Source organism: Camelus ferus, chromosome 36 (assembly GCF_009834535.1).
Source record: "Camelus ferus isolate YT-003-E chromosome 36, BCGSAC_Cfer_1.0, whole genome shotgun sequence".
NCBI lineage: Eukaryota > Metazoa > Chordata > Mammalia > Artiodactyla > Camelidae > Camelus > Camelus ferus.
The window spans coordinates 22005647-22024141 of NC_045731.1; the positions used below are offsets into that span (position 1 = coordinate 22005647).

General features: G+C 47.8%; 1 protein-coding gene and 1 long non-coding RNA gene across 2 annotated transcripts in view; one reads left to right on the plus strand and one right to left on the minus strand.

Moving 5' to 3' along the window:
• The window catches only part of LOC116661728 (anoctamin-6-like), a 408020-nt gene that overhangs the window by 197133 nt on the left and 192392 nt on the right, over positions 1-18495 (minus strand). The window lies entirely within an intron of this gene.
• The window catches only part of LOC116661745, a 224774-nt gene continuing 224623 nt past the window's right edge, over positions 18345-18495 (plus strand). The window contains exon 1 of the long non-coding RNA XR_004317667.1: positions 18345-18463. This is a non-coding gene — a long non-coding RNA (uncharacterized LOC116661745). The remainder of the gene's footprint in view (positions 18464-18495) is intronic.

Sequence of the window (18495 nt, forward strand, 5' to 3'; positions counted from 1 at the left end):
ACTTCGCTTAGAATGACATTCTCCAGGAGCATCCATGTTGCTGCAAGTGGCATTATGTTGTCGGTTTTTAGAAAGCCCGCATCTTTTAATGCCGACACTGCTCCAGCTGTCAGTCTTTTCTCTTCCCTTTCATGGCCGAGGTCCTCACAGTGCTGTCCGTTACCCCTTTCATCTCCTTATCCTGAACCTTCCTCCTCCTCCCATCCCTTGCTGCCTTCTGCCCCGTGGTCCCTCTAGTCACCAGCGGCCTCTGGGGCACTGATTTGCAGGCTGGTGTCAGACCCCAGCTCACCTGCCTGTCCGCCGCCTCTGTTACCGCTGGAGGGGCCATGGCGGGGGGCAGAGTGCACCTCTTGTCCTGGAAGCCAACCCAGCACAGAATCAGTGACCAGCAGCAGGTGTGGCCGGGACCTGCAGGACTGGGGGGAGAGCCAGACTGTCTGCATCCAAACCTGGGGCACTTGGAGTGTGAAGAAGCCCCGTCCTCACTGCCCCTGAAGTGAGGAAAACACCCTCAGGTGAGTTAAAGTGCTGATGACCTAGGTCTGTTGGCTGGAAAGGACAAACGGGCCCCTAAGGGGAGGGTAGTTGATGTTCCATGCCCCACCAAAGCCCTAAGGGCTGGCGGGGAACCAGGTTGGACGCTCCACTGGACCCAGTGCCCCCAAGGTGGTGGGGCCTTCGGGAACAAGCAGAAAGCCCTCTGTCTCTGGGGGGGAACGGGGCAGTGTGGGAGCATCCCTGCAGCGAGTCAAGTGACGTCAGTGCTTGTGGGATCCGTTTTTATGGCCACACTGAGCCTCAGCAGAAGCCACAGCAGGAGTGGATTCTTGTATCTCCAGCTGCCATCGTGTCTGAGTGCCAGGTTTTAGACATGATCCCCTGGGGCGCTAGGACAGTTACAGACAGGCGGCTCGGGGATGCCTCAAGAGGGCGGTACTGGCCTTCCTGCCGACATGATTACACAAAGATCAAACAATCCATCGATGGGAAGAAAATAAGTACCATGGTCACATCTGGACCCCAAGCTTAGACGTGGTATATGGGTGACATTTATCGACAATCCGGCGAAGTTCCGGCCAGAGCTAGAGGCCAGGGCAGCAAGACGGGAGTGGCACTAAGGAGCATCGTGGTGCAGAGGCTAGACTGGGGGTCTGCAGGCTCCTCCCAGGAGGAGCCTCAGTGTTTGGGAAGCGGCTAACGTGCTTGCTTCGTGTCACCAGCAGGTGATGCCACCTGCGGAAAATCAGCTATAATCCTGAGCCGGGTCAGCCCTGGGTGATGTGATAAAGGCTCCTACAAGAGGGAGCACCAGACGGGTAGTGAACCAACCAACAGGCTGATAAGTTTCTGGCCTGTGTTTTTCGTGCATTCATAGCCAAGAATGAGGAGAGATTTGAATGTCTCACCATGAAGATTTTAACAACTTAAGAGAGTTCCGTTTCTCACTGCATTTCAGTGTCACCCGGAGGAATTCAGGAGGTGTTTAGACCCAGTGGAGACTAACGGCCCTCCTTGGCTACCTCATCAAACACCTTAGGCAAACCCACCAGCCCCTATATGGCCCGACCTTGCCAAGTGCCTTCCCTTGTTTCTAACACAACCCTTTCCACCCACGACTGTGGTTATACTTTTATTTTTTTTAATTAATGGGAATGCAGATGAAGATAGCTTACAGTTCTCCTCAGGGCCTTTCCTTAGGGCTTCTGACCTTAGACCCCGGCAAGGCGGCCCTCCCCCAACCACGCTGCCCTCGGGCTCCTGCCGCTACAGTAGGGTCCCTCTGGCCCTGACCACTATTCTGGCCACGCCCTCCCATGGGGTTGGAGTCTGCAGGTCCAAGGGAGGACACGGTCTTCATTGGCTCCATCACGTTGCTCTAGAAACTCAGGAACCCCCCCCCCCCCCCAAATCCCCTGCCTCAGCAGCCCCTGACCCATTTCTATTGCCTGCACCGGCTTCTCCCCGGAGTTCAGATTCCAAGGACTCACAGAGAGGCCAAAGGGCAGCTGTTGTGCCATAGAGGGTATGAGCAGAGCTGGACGTGATGTCTGAGTGTCCCCCTGTGCACATCCAAGGCCCCTTGTGGCAAGGGATTGACACAGCATTGGTAAGAAAAGGGTCAGGCTACTGGTCAGAGACTGGGAATCAGCTCTCCCCACACGCTCTCTTTCTTTGCCGGACTCCCCTGTGTCTAGGAATTCTAAATTTGAACCTGGCCTTCCCCCTTATAATGAATGTATATTTGTAAAGGCAGGAGTTTAGAACCTTCTGCACTTCACATGTTTACATGTATAGGATGTGAGCTCACAGGTATGCTCTGGCCCCGCATTTCCAAAGGTCCAGAGCAGTTATGTTGGCTCTACTGAGACTGTAAGTGGTAAAGACCATCTCCAGAGAGGAGGGGCTCCTGCTTCACGCTCCAAAGTCAGGATCTTCTGAGTGGATAAAACAATGGACACTGTGACCCTCAATTGTAAATTGATTTAGAATAACGCCAAAGTGTGTAAGATGTGTGTGTGAGCACGCGCGCACCTTTGGACGTGTGTGGTACATGACTCTGTGTGTGTGCTCGTGGGGATGTATGTGGAGCAGAGCCAGTGTGTCTGCACTTGTGTTTGTGTGTACGTGCATACATTAGTTTTAATAGCAGAAGCTCTCATTTAGAATTATGAAGTAGTAAAAATTGTATGATGTTCTTTGCTGTATAATTCAAATTTAAAATAGTCTTCAATCACCAGAAATTTGGTCCCCCTCAGATTCTGATTTTTTTCCATATTGATTATGTCTTCATTTTACTGATGAGAAAACTGTAGCTTAGAGATGTTAACTGACTCAACCAAGGGCATGAAGCTCACGAGCCCAGGACCAGGACGCAGTCCAAGCCACGCTGCTCCAGAGGCCTGGAGCCCTGCTCAAGATCATGCGTGACCTCTTGGCAGGGGTACAGATTCTGATGGGCTGTGGCCAGCGTGCAGGCTGCCCAAGCCGGGGACTTGGGAAGCCGGACAGAGAGTACCAGACAGCAGACAAGAGTGAAGGGCTGCTCAGAAATCAGTTGGGTTCCTAGGTTATGGATGAGGAAGCAGGCTCACTGCTCATCCTTGATCCCTTTGCTGGTGGCCAAAAGGGACCAAGGCCCACGAGAGCACTTCTGGGAGCTGCCTGCCAAAACCTGGAAAAGGACTGCTCAGGACTGGCTCTGCAGTAGGAGCAGAGGAAGAGAATGTCGCCTCCTGGTGGACATCCTTGGTGATGGCAGTGGGAGGCCTAGCAGTCTTGGTATGGAGGTGGCAGGACAAGGTCCTAGTGGAAGGTCGTTTTCACGTGTCTTAAAAATCATTGCTTCATATATTTTATCCATTTTGTGGTTTATTTTTGGGTGGTAAATATGCTCTGTTTTCCTCCATATTACCTGCATAGATTAATTTTTTATTGTTAATTTTCTCTTTAGTGATTTGGAAGCTATATTGCCTCTTAATGAAAATTCTCTCTAAATTTTTATAAATCATCTCTAAGTTCATAACTTTATATGAAATTGGACCAGTATTCTTATGAGTCTCAAAAATGATATAATCTATTAGATCCTGTTCCTCAATAATGATAAATTTAGCATATTTTACCTCTCTGCTGTTCCAAGTTGTGTGTGTGTGTGTGTGTGTGTGTGTGTGTGTGTGTGTGCTCCAGTTGCTACTTTTTAGACAGTTGCTTTAAGTTTGTTATATTAACAAAGAAAATATAGGTATAAACATCTTGGATTTCATTGCTCACTACCATTATTTATTCCCATGTCTTTCCCACTTTTGAGTTATTTACTTATCGGGATTTCCCAATCAACTGGACACATGATTGACTAATTTTTTTCTAGCGGTGGACTTGGAACACTTGCATATCTATATGCAGATTTATGTTCTCCTCATCAACAACACTCAGCGTGTTGTTGATAGCCTAAGCCTTGTTTTAAATTAAGGCATTGTTTTTCATCACCAAAAAAAAAAAAATTCTTAATTTAAGGTGCTGTCTTTGTATGACTGGCTAGTCCTGTATGGTGAATGGATATTAATAGAGATTTCCTTAACCTTCCTTCTTCTTTTTGCCATAACACAAATTCAATGAGAAGCATGTTTTTATCATTTCTCAGATGGGCTTCCACTTTGACTTCCGCTTTAAACCATCACACCACTCATTTTCTCCATGCTTATTCCTGAAAAAGTGAGCTTTCTATTGGTTTAAATGTGGCTCCCGTCAAAGATGTGTGACTCCCTGTCCAAAGGTCCAAAGGAAGGGAAAAGGAAAGATTCCTGTTTCTGGTGGTTACATTTTGTCAGGTTAGAGATCTAGTTATCCGTGTGGCTGTGGTGGAATCTGCAATAACTTGGCTCAGAGTTTCCACTTTCTGGCTTAGTACTGGAGCTGCATTAGCTGGGGTCACGGCGCTGTGGCCATTGTCAGGATCCCGGGGCTGAGGCAGCCCCTCTCCCTCCTTGTTATTTTGATCTTGCAAACTGGGTCCCAGCTATGAGAACCCTGCACTTGGCGGCCAGGATCGCCCCCCATGTGACGCATCCCCAGTTCCTCGGCCTCCCTTACTGCTATCAGCTAGCTCCAGTAAGAGTACGAGATGCCACCCACTGTGGTTCTTCCTCCTTCCTCTCCAGGCAGGCCCCCCTTTCCCACTAGTTGGCCCTAAGCCTTCTCTCTTGTGCTACATACGCTGACGGAATTCCTCAGTGTTTCCAGCAGGTAGATGGTGCTCTTCTATGTTTGGACCGCTTCAGTGCTTGCAGTGGAAATTTAGGAGGTGGGAAGGAGGAGCTTGGAGGTTCTGCATATTTAGGGGCTCCCTATCCAGCAGATTCAACTAACTGTGGATTGAAAATACTCGGGAAAAACAGAAACTTTCAAAAAGCAACACTTGAATTTGCCAAACACCGGCAACTGCTTACATAGCATTCATGTTTTACTAGATACCATGAGTAATCTGGAGATACTTTACACAGGAGGACACAGCGAAAGAGAAAGTGACAACAAATATATGTGTATATTCATGTATAACTGAAAACTTGTGCTGTATGCTGGAATTTGATACAACTTTGTAAAATGACTATAACTCAATAAAAAATGTTTGTATATATAAAAAAAAAGTAGATGGGAGGATGTACATGAGTTCCATGCAAGCCCTATGCCATTTTATACAAGAGGAGTCAGCATCCATAGATGTTGACGTCAGGGGGGAGTCCTGGAACCAGTGCCCCATGGTTACCAAGGGATGACTGGAGGTCCAGGCTCCTTATCCCAGCCTGTCAGGTCCCCACCTGGTCTGAATCCTACCTGTACCACACTAACCTTGTCACTCTCCTCCAGCCCTTGCAGACTGTCGTCTGATTCTTGAACAGGCCACACTCACTGCACTTCATTTCTGGCCCCTAGAAATACCCGTTTCTTTCTGAGAATGGCTCTGCTTTCCCAAAATGGACTGCATTGCCACTAGAGAAGACAGTGTGGAGATTCCTTTAAAAACTGAAAATGGACTTAACTCATGATCCAGCCTTCACACTCCTGGGCATATATCAGAAGAAAACTCTAATTCAAAAAGTCACATGCACCTCAATGCACAGAGCAGCACTATTTATAATAGCTTGGATATGGCAACAACACAAATGTCCATCAACAGCTGACTGGATAAAGAAGTAGTAGTATACTTATACAATGGAATACTACTCAGCCATTAAAAAACAAAATAATGTCATTTGCAGCAGCATGGATGGATGTAGAGATAGTCATTCTAAGTGAAGTAAGACAGAAAAAGAGAAAAATGCCATATGACATCACTCATATGTGGAATCTAAAAAAAGACACAAATGAACTTAACTACAAAAGAGAAACAGACCCACAGACATAGAGAAACAAACTTACGGTTACCAGGGAGAGAAGGGGATGGGAAGGGATAAATATGGGAATTCGAAAAGTGCCCCTATTGGGGAGTGATGGAAAAGTTAGCTATCTAGATCGTGGTGATGGTTTTCTGGGTGTAGACATCTATCCAATTCATCAAGTAGTACATGTGAAATATGTGTATTTTACTTTACAGGAATCATACCACAATAAAGGTGCCTGTAAAAAAACAGGAAAAGATTGGCGGCATTGTGTCCAACGTTTTTATGTGTCTTCAGTAAGTGGGTCTTCAAGTTTCTGGTCTGCCATATTTTCTGAACCAGAAGTGCCCTCCTTCCCTTTTCTTTGGTAAACTGTCAGTAGGTGGCATATATTCCCGTGGCTTCAACTGCTCTCTGTCCACTGATTAACTGTCAAATTTTTTCCAGCATGGACATCTCAGTTCAGTCCCAGAAATATAATTGACAAGTAGACATTCCCACTTGATTAGCCCATAAAAATCTCAAGCTCTGTATGTTTGGATTTACACTCGCTCAGAACTAGGTTTACTTCTTCAAACAATGGCATCACTATCCCATCTGTATTCCGTGCCATACATCTGGGAGTTTTCCTTTACTTTTCCACTCCCTCATCCCCGTCAGTACTATAATTCTTTTCCTTAATGTCCCCCAACTAAGTCCCTGCTCCTCGCTCCCCACTGCATTAATTCACACCCATTACTATTCTCCCCAGTGCTGTTCTTTAGAGTGAACAATCCACTTGGCTCACTTTTAATGACAAATTTGTGTCACTCTCCTCGTTAAAACCCCAAAGAATTCCCCACTGCGTATGTGAGGAAGTCCACGCACCCCAATTTAACGTCACACCTTCTCATCACCTAGTTGTTGCTTTTATTCAGCCTCAGCTTCCGTTAGTTCCCCACAGCCTCTAGCCTCACTGACCTTCTTTCCCTAAGTGCAAAGTGCTCTTAGACACGACCAGGCATCTGCACGAGACACGCAAGCTGCTGAGAATCCCGTCCCCACCACGCACTCTACTGGTCTAGAGATTTTCTGGAATCCTTCAGATGTCAGTGCAGAAAGCGTTTCCCCTATGACACCTTCCCTACCTTCTAGAACCCAGCCCCAGGCAGTGCAAAAGCCCCTCTGAACATACAGTACACATGATGCCAAGTGACTCTTACCACATTGTTTTGAAAACCTATTTAAATTTGTCTCTTCCACGACACACTGTGATCTCCTTGAGGGATGGGTGGCTGTGTGGTATTTGTCTAGACAGCTAATGTCTGGCACAGACCCTGGGCAATTGGAAACAGTCTGCTGACTCATCAAGAAGAATTGTCGTATTTGCGACGTAAGAAAGACTACATGATTTCTGAACTTACAACATCCGGCAAAGGTCCAAATAATTTCACATAGAACTACAGAGGAAAAATATGTGTCTTCTTTTCCTCTTTGTGAGCCCGAGATCATAGGCATCCTGGAACATAGGTGTCACTCTAAGCTGTCTGTCCGCTAGGCTGTCACGTCCAGCTTCAACATATTTTTTAGAAGTTGTAGGGATATGTGTACATCACCCCGTATTACAGCAAACGGTTCTTCAACCTGACCAAGTTTAATGTCCATATAAACATCAGAAATCTTCCAAACTGAAGCCTGAAGAAACGTTTCCCATCTCTCCTTCCAGTCTGTCTTCCATCTGCACCCCACATCACCACTGCTCATCTGCGTCAGGACACAATCTTCCTAGAAACATTGTCGGTGGGACACTTGGATGAGAACTAATTACAGCAGTCATGAAAATGGTCCCATGAACGTAGGCTCTGTAGAACAAGGATGTTTTGACCTGAGGCCTCAGCCGTGGCCTGCAGGGTCTGTTCACGTGTTCTGCCTGGCTTCCCTGCAGACGTTCGGCAGAAAATCAAGCCTGCAGTTAAAGTCATAGAAGGCCCAAGAAATCCAGAAAAATAGAGATTCCTCTCCTTGGGAATATTTTTGAAACTCACCCACTAATAGGAAGAAGAGATGTAAGAGGTTCGTTTCAGAGCAGATGATGTCCAACTGCAGGTGTGTCAGTTTTGTCATTGTTGCCCACTAGTTGGCTTTCTGCTCCTTCTAACACGCCGCTGTTTAGAGAAGTGGCCTGAGTCGGCCCTCAGAGCAGAAAGGTGAGCTGGGCCTGGTGACAGCCAAGCTCCTCTGCTGTGTAATAAACCGCTGAGAAGGAAGAGGTGGCCCAGGGCTTCCTCTGAATCTCTCCCTCAGTTATAAACTCTATGAAGGGAAAATGGAACAAAAAATCTTAATTCAATATGGTATTGTCAAAGTATAAAAATAATTGTCTTTGGAGGAGATGGCATAATTCAAGGGGTAGAGTATGTGCTGGGTTCAATTCACAGTACCTCAATGTAAAAAAATAATAAGAAAAAGTCTTTAAAATAAAAGAAAAATAACAAATAAGAAAAGAGATCTCAAACAACCCAAGTTTAAAAAGAAAAAATGTCTTTTAAAAATAGTAGTCAGCTAGGTCTTTTGCTAGATTAGGAGTTTGGGATTAACAGATACACACTACTATTTATAAAATAAATAACCAACTCCCAGGTCCTTAATAACCTAGTTCAACATGAATCCTTTCTCTTTTTTCCCCTAAGCAACCCGTGGAAGCATCTGAAATTCTCATGTTATAAAAGAATTCATTTAAAGGCGGTTTGATATTTACTGGTTAAACAGTTATTTGTGGTTCCATGAATATAGGTCTAGTTAGAAAGACAGACAATAAACCAGTAAGCAAATAATTATATGACATACTGCCAGGTACTAATAATTGCCACAAAGAAACATAAAGCATATTAGGAGAGAAAATGATTGAATAGGACATATGTGCGTGTTATTTTAAATAATGTGGTCAGATAAGTCCTCTCTGAGGGTAAAATAATTTGAACAAAGTCCTGAATGAAGCAGAAGAGTAAGCCACGTAGGTAACAGACAAGAAAAGCCTCCCAGGCCGGGAGAAGTGTAAGTACGATACTTGGAGTAACAAACACAGCTGTCCTGGTGGGGACCATCTGGGCGGTGAAGATGGGCTGGAGCAGAATGGTGAGAACTGAGGCTGCAGAGGCGGGTGAGGGACCGGATCACACAGGGCCTTGGTAGGGACTCTGGATATCCTTCTGAATACAATGGAAAATCACGAGAGTATTTTGCAAAGCAGAAGAACTTGATCTGATTCATACTTTAATAAGACTGCTGTGGGTAACATATGGGGAATAAGCAATGGAAGCAGGGCAAGGTTAGCTGATGGGAAGCCAGTGGGAAGAGTGCTGCTGACCTGGAGAGAGACACCAAGGTTGGGCTGGGATGATGGCGGGACACGGCCTGATAGGGGGACACGATTTGACAGTAACAGTCACAGGCCTTAATGCTCGAGTTGGACACAGACACAGAGTGGTTCAGGGTGATGAGTATGTGATATTTGGGGCTGAGCCACAGTTTTTGTGCAGAGACCTGACAGGAGAATAAAGTGGGGACGCTGACGTCGGTAAGAAGGGTTGGTGGGTGTTGAATTCCCCCTAGAGCCTTGTCTCTGTTTCTCTGTAGATGAAGTCAACAGAGCAGTGATGGGTGTCCCTAGTTCTGCAGTGAATTGCATGTCCTTCTCATCGACAAATTCGAGAGGCCGACCTGCCCATCCAATTGCAACATGTTGAATCTGCTTCTTTCTATCCAGGAGGAGATTTCCAACTAAGATGCCAATCAAAATTTCCCGTGTCCAGAGTTAGAGCTGTGTGACTGTGGGATGATCTGAGAGATACCTCCACAGAGGCTCGGTGTGCTCTCCCTCCCTCAGAGCACACAGTTCCCTTCAGTCCGGTGGGTCTCATTGGAGAAGATTTCACAAATAGCCCCTCTCAGGCCCTGGGGACCAACCTCCTGCTTGGCCGAGCTCTGAAAATGAGCACGAGTTCCGGGCAAAGGGCCTTCTCCAGGGCGCCATCTGGCAGATTACATGAGAACAGTGCACAAAAGAGTGGGAGGGTTGATGGTATAAATCGATTCTAATTTTTGCTCTGAATCTGATCCTGTCCTTCCGTTTTGTTAAGGAAGAGTTCTTAGGCCAGACATGATTCTCCTTTTTTTTTCTATTTGATCATCCAAGAGGTTTAGATAGGGTATTTGTTTTAGGGTAAGAATCTTTAAAAAAAAAAAAACAAAAACTATGCAAATAGCGTCTTGTTAGGCATTTGGACAAGTAAATTCTCCCAGCAGTATTGAACCCCCTTGTTCCTGCAGGGAGTCTCCAAAGGTATAAGTGTTCCAAATCTGACCCAAAACCAATGAGGCTTTTTTTCTTTTAAGCACTTCACCATGGACAAAAGATGTCACTAAAGAAGGTGAGAAATGAGCAGGTCCCCATCATCAAGAGTCCCTCTCAAAGAGCCCACAGAAATAAAGAGGAGATGAATGAAACTGTTTATTTATACACACGCAGAAGCCAATCAGAAAAGTAACTATCATGTTAAATGCTGAAAGTTAAACGCTTTTTTTTTTATCAATCTAACTTAATAGGGCAAAGGGGGAGGAGAGAATTGGCTTCCATGACAGGGTTTCTTCTACATCTATTGAATCTCAGGTGTCTTCAGCTTAAAGTGTTTTTGTATTAACCATGGGCTTATCTGACTTTCCATTCCTCGAACTTTGTTTTCTTTTTCAAGATTCAGTCATGTATTCTGAGCCCCTGGATTTTCCACGTGAATTTTAGATTGATTGTCAATTCCTGCAAAACACCACCTGGGATTTGGGTAGGCATTTTTGAATCCTTAGATCTATTCGTGGACTATTGTCATCTTAGTAGAATGAAGCCTTCTTCTCCATGAATATGGGATTATTCTCTGTGAATGTAGGTCTTAATTTCTCTCAACAGAATCTCTAATCTATTGTAGTCTTCAGTGTCCAAGTCTGGGACTTCTTCCTCACCTCCATTGGATGCTGATTCAGAAGAGACACGACCTCCTGGAGAATCTCTGTTGCCACGGAGCTGACATGGAACTGAGTCCTGAGAAGGCTTTAAATTCTTTTAAAAATAGGATTAATGTACTTTAATTACTCCATAGATGAGTAATGAATGGGTCACATTAACATAGGATTTTAATCCTTCTAGAATTAGTAGAGTAATACAGACACATTACAAAAAATTGAAATATTGCCTAAAAGAGAAGAGATTTGTAATTCCCACCCACAGAGGTGTCTGTCATGAATGATTTGGTGCTTATGTCTCAGTCTCTGTGTCTCTCAATATGTCTCTCTCCATCTCTGTCTCTCACACACTCACAATCAGATCAATTTACATCTATATTGATTTCACACATATGTGGTAATGTAGATGGGACCCTGGATGCAGACAGTGGGTCTGCATACTTCCACCCTGAAGCCTCCCTTGACATTGGGTTGAGACCAGACACCCAGTTTTCCAGCTGCACAACATTCATTCATCCACATGAACCAGAACGAGTGGACCCCATCCCCTGTCCATCACCATTAGTGTTGCTTTAATTCCGACTGTTTCAACCAATGCTGTGATGAACACCCTTGAAAAGGCATCTTTGAATAAGTGTGTAAGGCTTTTAGTGGGATGAACTGTAAGGATCAGAACTTCTGGGGAAGAGATGCATCTGTGGCCCTTTGATGCGTCCCGCCCCCTGTTCTCCTGAGTAGGAGAGTCCCTTCACTCTTCCTTCCAGGAGATCTGCTGAAGCCTCTGCCTGCTTACATTGTCACCAGGGCTGGTTGTCACCTGACTAAAGACCTGCCAGTGTGATGGTGACCGGTGCTCTCTCTGCATTGCTTCCTTCTGCCTGTGTTCTCACCTGAGAGGTCAAGCATCTCTAACACACACTGGCCACCTGCATTGCCTCCTCATTGGAACTGCCCATGCCTGTTCTGTTTCTGTTTAGATCACTGCCTTTCAAAAGGATTTTGGACTACAGGGATGGGAAACCTTTATCCAACCTTGGGTTATGAGGAATGCATTTTCCAGGTTCTGGTTACACTTTCAAGCAGTTTTTCTGGGCTTTTGCTAATTTTTTTGATTTGTTTGGTTTTGTTTTTGCCAGAGGAAGAGCTAAGCATCTCCCTTCTGTCTTCTGGCTGTTGTGTCACAGGGGGAACAGCAGTGTCTACCCTGAGATTATGCAAAGAGTTACTAAAAGGGTCTCATTTTGTACATCACATCTTTAATCCCCCTGAATAGCCCCTTAAAATGATAAAAATGCTGTTTCAAATGAAAACAAAAAAAATCCCCAGACCCAGCTTAAAACATGTGGGCAGGGACAAAAAATAAAAAACCCTTTTTTAAAGTTTCATTGACAGGGAACAACAAGGAGAGGTAAAGACACGCAGAGAGAAAGAGGACTTGGGGTTGTCACAGGCTGGGTGAGGAGGGAGGGGAGTACACGCTCTGGATCCAAGGTTTCACTTTGAGGAAAGAAATAGTGTGAAACTAGATGGTAGTGATGGTCGCACAACATTGTGAATGCCCCTAATGCTCCTGAATTGCACAATTTAAAAGGGGAAAAGTCTATATTTTATTAATGAAACTCTAAAAAGAAAATAAGGATGCCATAAATGACGTGAAACAAACAAAGGAAATTAAAGAAAATCAAACAAAAACATCTCCAGCGGAAGGGAAAACATTTGGGAGGGGGAGGGAGAGGGTCTTACGGTGGGATTTTGGAGAAGATTTTGCAGAAGAAGGTGTGGGTGGGTGCAGAGGGGGCTCTGCCCCAGGTGGTGGCGATGCCTGAACTGGTTCTCGGTTGCCCAGCAGTCCAGGTGCAGATGCAGGTTCAGGAGGAGCTGCAGGAGCGGCAGGAGGGAGCTCGGGGCCTCCTGATGGATCCAGATCGTCCTTTTTTTGGTCTCTGACATCTTCCCCTGCCCCTGCCTCCTCTGTATCTATTGGATGTGGAGAGAGTTTTAAGTCTTTTGGAAGAGCTCATGCTGTGGGAGAGGAAAAATTTACCCATCTGCCTCCCTTTCCATGTGCCTCTTCAAGGACAGAAACCTTCCCAGAGCTTTCCAGACAGCTCCCACCGAGAAAGTGTCCACAGGATGTGTTCTGTGATTGAATTTTTCCAGACAGGTGGTCTGAGGCCATTGTTTGCTCTGGTCCCAACAGTAGCCTCTGGGGAAACCTCCCTGTGTGGCCCAGCCCTCGCCCCTCCCTCACCTGCACACATGCATCAGCCCCACCTTTCCAACCTTTGGGCTCTGCTTCTGGGGCTCCTGGACCTCCACCTGACTTGCAGCAAGGTGGGCACGGTGCTCCAGGTCAGAGCCGGGTGTGCTGAGCTACCCGTCAGCCCCGGGCAGGTCCCTGGGGAGAGCTCTGGGTGATATCTGGGTCAGAGGCCTGCCCCACTGATTTGTGGGCCATGGTGGTGGGGACCCCTCCATATCCAGACCCACCTGGAGCCTGCGCTGGCCCTCAGAATAGTGGCACAGCAGCTCTTCACTTGGGGAGGGGGCGTTGGTGTTCTTATTCATCAGCTTCTGTTCAATATGTGGTATCTGGCTCTGCAAAGACTGACCAGCAGCTGACCCGGCCTGGAAGTCTCAGAGCCCTGCCCGGCCAGGAACACCCCTGATTCTGTCCACTCGACCGTTTGCTGACAGATCAGACAGGGACCTTGTTCAGCTCAGGCTCCCAGGAGGAAAAGACATACCCAGAATGCATGGGCTGCACCTTGGGCAGCAGGACACTTCCCTGGCTCTCCTCATCCCATCCAGCCAGCTTTGATCTGGGCTGTGGGTGTGACCGGCCCCCCAAGCCTCCGACCTGCTCTTGCTTGAGTCAGAAACCCATCCCAAACGTGACTGCTCTACTTCCACCAGCCACGAAGGGGCCATGGGGCTACCTGGGTGGGATCTGAGTGGTGGCCTGGCTTGGGCGGGTCTTCCCTGGGCCTCCCTGTGTTACCTTTGGGTCTCTCGGGCCAAAAGACCAGAGGCGCTTTGGGTGAGACCTGACCCAGTGCCGGCAGCGTTGGTACAGCTCCTAGCTGCGGCCTTTCCTGTGTCTGCGGCCACGGGATATTGGGATGCAGCAGAACATGCCTCTGTCTCCAACCAAGTGAGCTGAGTAGGGACTTCTCTATAGAGTGGGTGCCTTGTGACTTCGGTTCCAATTTCTGTTGGGCTCTATTGCCAGGGAAGTGAGGTCACTTCCTGGGGTCCAATTATCCAAACTTCCTCCTGGCACAAAGCTGCCCAAGGGCCATTCTGGGCTGCTGATCTCTCATTTCTCACTCCATGCCATGTCCACACACAGTGACACCAACTCAGCCCACTCCCCATAGCCCTGGGGAGGCCTGGATGAAGCCAGTGCCGCAGCTCTGAAGACACAGCTGGGTTCAGGCCTGGTTCCCCCCACTCAGCAGTGTGGTCACCCCGGACAAGCCACGTGCCTCTCAGGGTCTCCCCAAACCCCCATCGGCACAGTGGGGATCATTCTGGCCCCTGCTTCCTAGAGAAGCCATCCTGTCTCTAGACCTAGAAACAACTACTGCATCTGACACCCCCATGGGCTGGCATCACAGGGAGCTCGTGCACAGACTCAGCAAAGGAAGGACCCCACAGAGTGCTGGTGGAGCGCAGAGCACATGCCACACAGGCCTGTGTCTGCCCTGGGGTCTGGAGAAAGTCACTTTCCTTGCTGCTTGCTTCCCAGCTCCCAGTCATGCGACTGAAATTAAATAAAACTGTGACATCGTCCGCTCTGGCATGCAACCTCCTAGGTCATTCTGTCATGTTGACATACAGGCCCAGTGTCCCATCTTGGCCTCTGTGGTGGGCTGCCCCACAATGGATTCCTAATTTTTTCCCTTCTGTTCCCACGCTATTGTGTGATCCCAACACCCTCCCCTGGAGGGTGGATGGACTTTGAGACCAGGTTCTGACATGCAGACTGACTTGTGAAAATGTGCGTGAGTTCCACTCATTACCAGCTCCAGTGTTCCTTCTTTCTGTCTCTGTCTCTCAGTGCCTCTCTCTCTGTCTTGTCTCTCTCTCTGTTTCTCTGTCTCCCCCTGCTTCTCTGTGTTTCAGTCTGTCTGTCTCTTTTCCTGTATGTATGTGTGTATATATTTTTGTGTATATGTGTGTACTTATGTGTGTGTATTGTTCAGGCCCAGGGCAGGTCACTTCTGAAAATCCCTTTATGGCATATTGATTATTTTGAATTCATGTTACTAAAGAAAAATTATCTTTGAAAATTGTGCAAGAACTTTGGTGGGATCTTCTCTAAGGATCAGCACTGCTAGGGAAGGGATGCTCCTGTGGCACTTTGATGTATCCTGCCCCTTGTTCTGCCGGAGAGGAGCGTCCATTTGCTCTTCCCTTCAGGGGACCTCCTGGGGCCACTGTCTGCTCACTTTGTCACCAGGGCTGATTGTCACCGAGCTAAAGACCTGCCAGTGTGATAGTGGCCAATGCTGTCTCTGCAGTCTGTCTGTCTCCCTGTGTCCTCACCTGAGAGGTCGAGCAACTCTAGTACACACCGGCCACCTGCACTGCCTCTCGTTGGAACTGCCTGTGTGTGTTTTGTTTCTTTTCAGAACACTGGGCTTCAAGAGGTTTTTGGAACATGGGGATGTGTAGCTTTTCTCCGACCTTGGGTCATGAGGAAAGCTTTTTCCAGGCTGTGGTTTGTATTTCCATCTGTCTTACTTGGCTTTGTTTTCTGCTTTAGTTTGGTTTTATTTTGTCACAAGAAGAGCTAAGCATCTCCCTTCTGGCTCTGGTTTCACATTTAGAACAGCAGTGCCTCCTTCGAGATTATGCACAGAGTTACTAAAAGGGCTTCATTTGGTATGTCTCATCTTTAATCCATCTGGATTTTCCTCTCAAAGTACAAAAATGCTAATTCACGTCAAAACAAACAAACAAAAAATTCACCCGTCCATACTTAAGATATGTGGGCAAACAAACAAACAACAGCCAACTTTTATATGATTTCATTGATAGGGAACCTCCAGAATAGGTAAAGACAGAGAGAGACAAAGGGGATTAGGGCTTGTCATGGGCTGGGGGAGGTAGGATGTGGGGTGCGCTTTGTATACAAGCTTTTATTTTGAGGAAGGAAATAGTCTGAAACCAGTGGTGTTGGCCTCACAGCATTGTGAATGCACATAATGCTCCTTAAAACTGCACAATTAAAAATGGGAAAAGGCCAAACTTTATTCTTATAAACTTAAAACAAAAATAGAATATAATATAATAGAAAAAAAAATCTGACTCCATAGAAGATATGTCCTTTTGGCTTTAACCCCGTGCCCTATTTTCTAGGTTTAGTCTTACTAGCTCGGTATCTTTTGTAAAACAATGTTGCCTTTAGCCTGAAATATACAGGAGAGCCTATTTTCAAGGCTCTGATCTTTAAGGACATTACCACATTTGCACTTATATAAAGACAACAAGTTGCAGAATAGAAAATAACTTTTGTTTTGTTAGAGGTTTTACAGAGGCTCTATGATCTGGTCTACGTAGACAGCTGCAGACCAAGATAATGGCGGACTAATATCTTGGAGAACCATCTTCCCCAAGTCAGACTTCAGGCTCCTTTTCTACTAAAAAGGGGAGGGGCTGTGGTTGGTTGTTGCAAACTTCTTGGTGTAGGATTTCGTTGTTCTGGGAATCCTTTGCAGCTGTCCATGTGGGTCAGATCACGGTGTTCCTGTAAAACCTGCAACAAAACAAACATTTTCTATTCTGCAACTTGTTATCTTTATAGAAGTGCAAAAGTGTTAATATCCTTAAAGGTCAGAGTTTTGAGAATAGGCTCTCCTGTTTATTTCAGCCTAAAGGCAACATTGTTTTACAAAAGGTGCAGAGCTAGCAAGACTAAGCCTAGAAAACAGGGAAGAGGGTTAAAGGAAAAGGCACAGATCCAATATGGAGTCAGATTTGTTCTTCTCTATTACAGTGACTTTTGGTGAGAAACAAGAGGATGATTCCTGGGTGGGTCCTCCACTGTCCCAGGCTGGAGTTCAGGCAGGATCCCTGCCAGATTCACCATGACTTTGGACCTGATCTCCTGCAGAGAAAGTGACAATTATTGGATTAAAATTACCTGTCAAAATCCCTTCAATTGCCTGTAAACTGTACGACAGCAGGGGATGTCTCAGTGGCCAGTCAACTGCCAGTCTCCCCTGATGCAAGGAACAAGAATCACGTCAGGCTCCATGGTGGCCTGGCCAGTGCACCTGCCTACATTGCTCTCCAGCCTTGGCTTCCAAACTTTGACGCTTTAAAAGCTCCCATCCCTCTTCCCTCTGGCCTGGTGTGAATGAACAAGGTCCCTGCACCCAACTGGGCTGAGGCCAGGCCACACACACAGCCCCATGCACACGGCCCACCATCTGCTGTCTACCCCTGGGCTCAAGTGCACCCTCTGAACTCCCCCACCCCAAATGTCCGTGTGCCCAGTGCCTCCGCCCTAGGGGTCCAGACCACCATCAGGACCATCAACCACCCAAGGACCACAGGCCAGTGGCTGGCAGCCTGGGATCACCCTGACCTATCGGGTCAGTTGAGGCACAGGGTGCGGGAATCAGGGTGCCAGGGCAGGGATTGGAACCGCCTTCAGCCAAGCCTGCCTCACCCTGTAGCCTCAGACATTAACTATGAAGGTGCACACTAGGCTGGATCCCCCGCTGGTGGCAGTAGTCATCATTACTGGAGCCCGGATTTCCCCACCCCAACCACCGGGTGAGGGGTGAGGTAGTCAGCTCAGAGTAGGGGTGCACTCAAAGCGAAGGGGACCCCATGGTGAGGGGGTACAGGTTGAGGTGTGTGGGGCCTGCTCAGAGTGGAAATGACCTGGCTGAGAGGTGAGGGGGAAAATTTCAGGATGTTGGGGTCCTGTGGTGAGGCATGAGGGGTAAGCTTCTGGGTGTAGTGGCCATAGGTTAGGACCTAGCAGGATAGAGTGTCAGGGCAGGGACCTCGGTGTGAGGAGAAGGAGCCCTGTCTTCAAGGTCTGGTGGGAAACTGGGCCTGGCCAGGGGTGGGAGGGTAGTAACAGAGAGGGGAAGTTGAGCAGGGGAAGTGGGGCTGGCGGGGTGTGGCCTGGCCCAGGGCAGTCGTGGTTCTAGTTCAGTGCCAGGACCCAGTCAGTGGCGGGGTGAAGGCTCTGGGGACCGAGACCAGGCGGGACGAGCAGGAGGGGCCCCACCTGGCTCCTCCCGGACCCAGTGGTCTGGTCCGGTAAAGCAGGAGACCCACCCCGGCAGTTTGCGCTGCAGGCGGGAGGAGGAGGGGCGCGCAAGCGCAGACGGACAGACACGCGGACGCCAGAACCCGCCCAGAATTTGTGGAAGATGGCGGGAGCCGGTTGCTCCTGGACCAGCTCTTGGAAGAGGAACACGGCCTGGGGTCTGGGCCGCCGCTTGCCCGCGGCTCGACTGCCGCTGCCAGGCAGTCAAGGGGGCGCTGGTGGGGGCGCTCTGCTCGGGGAGCCGGCGGGTGACGCCTGGGCTGTGCGGCTGGGGAGGAGCATATGGAGGGGTGCGGCGGTGAGGTCCCGGCTGCGCGTCCCGTTAAGACC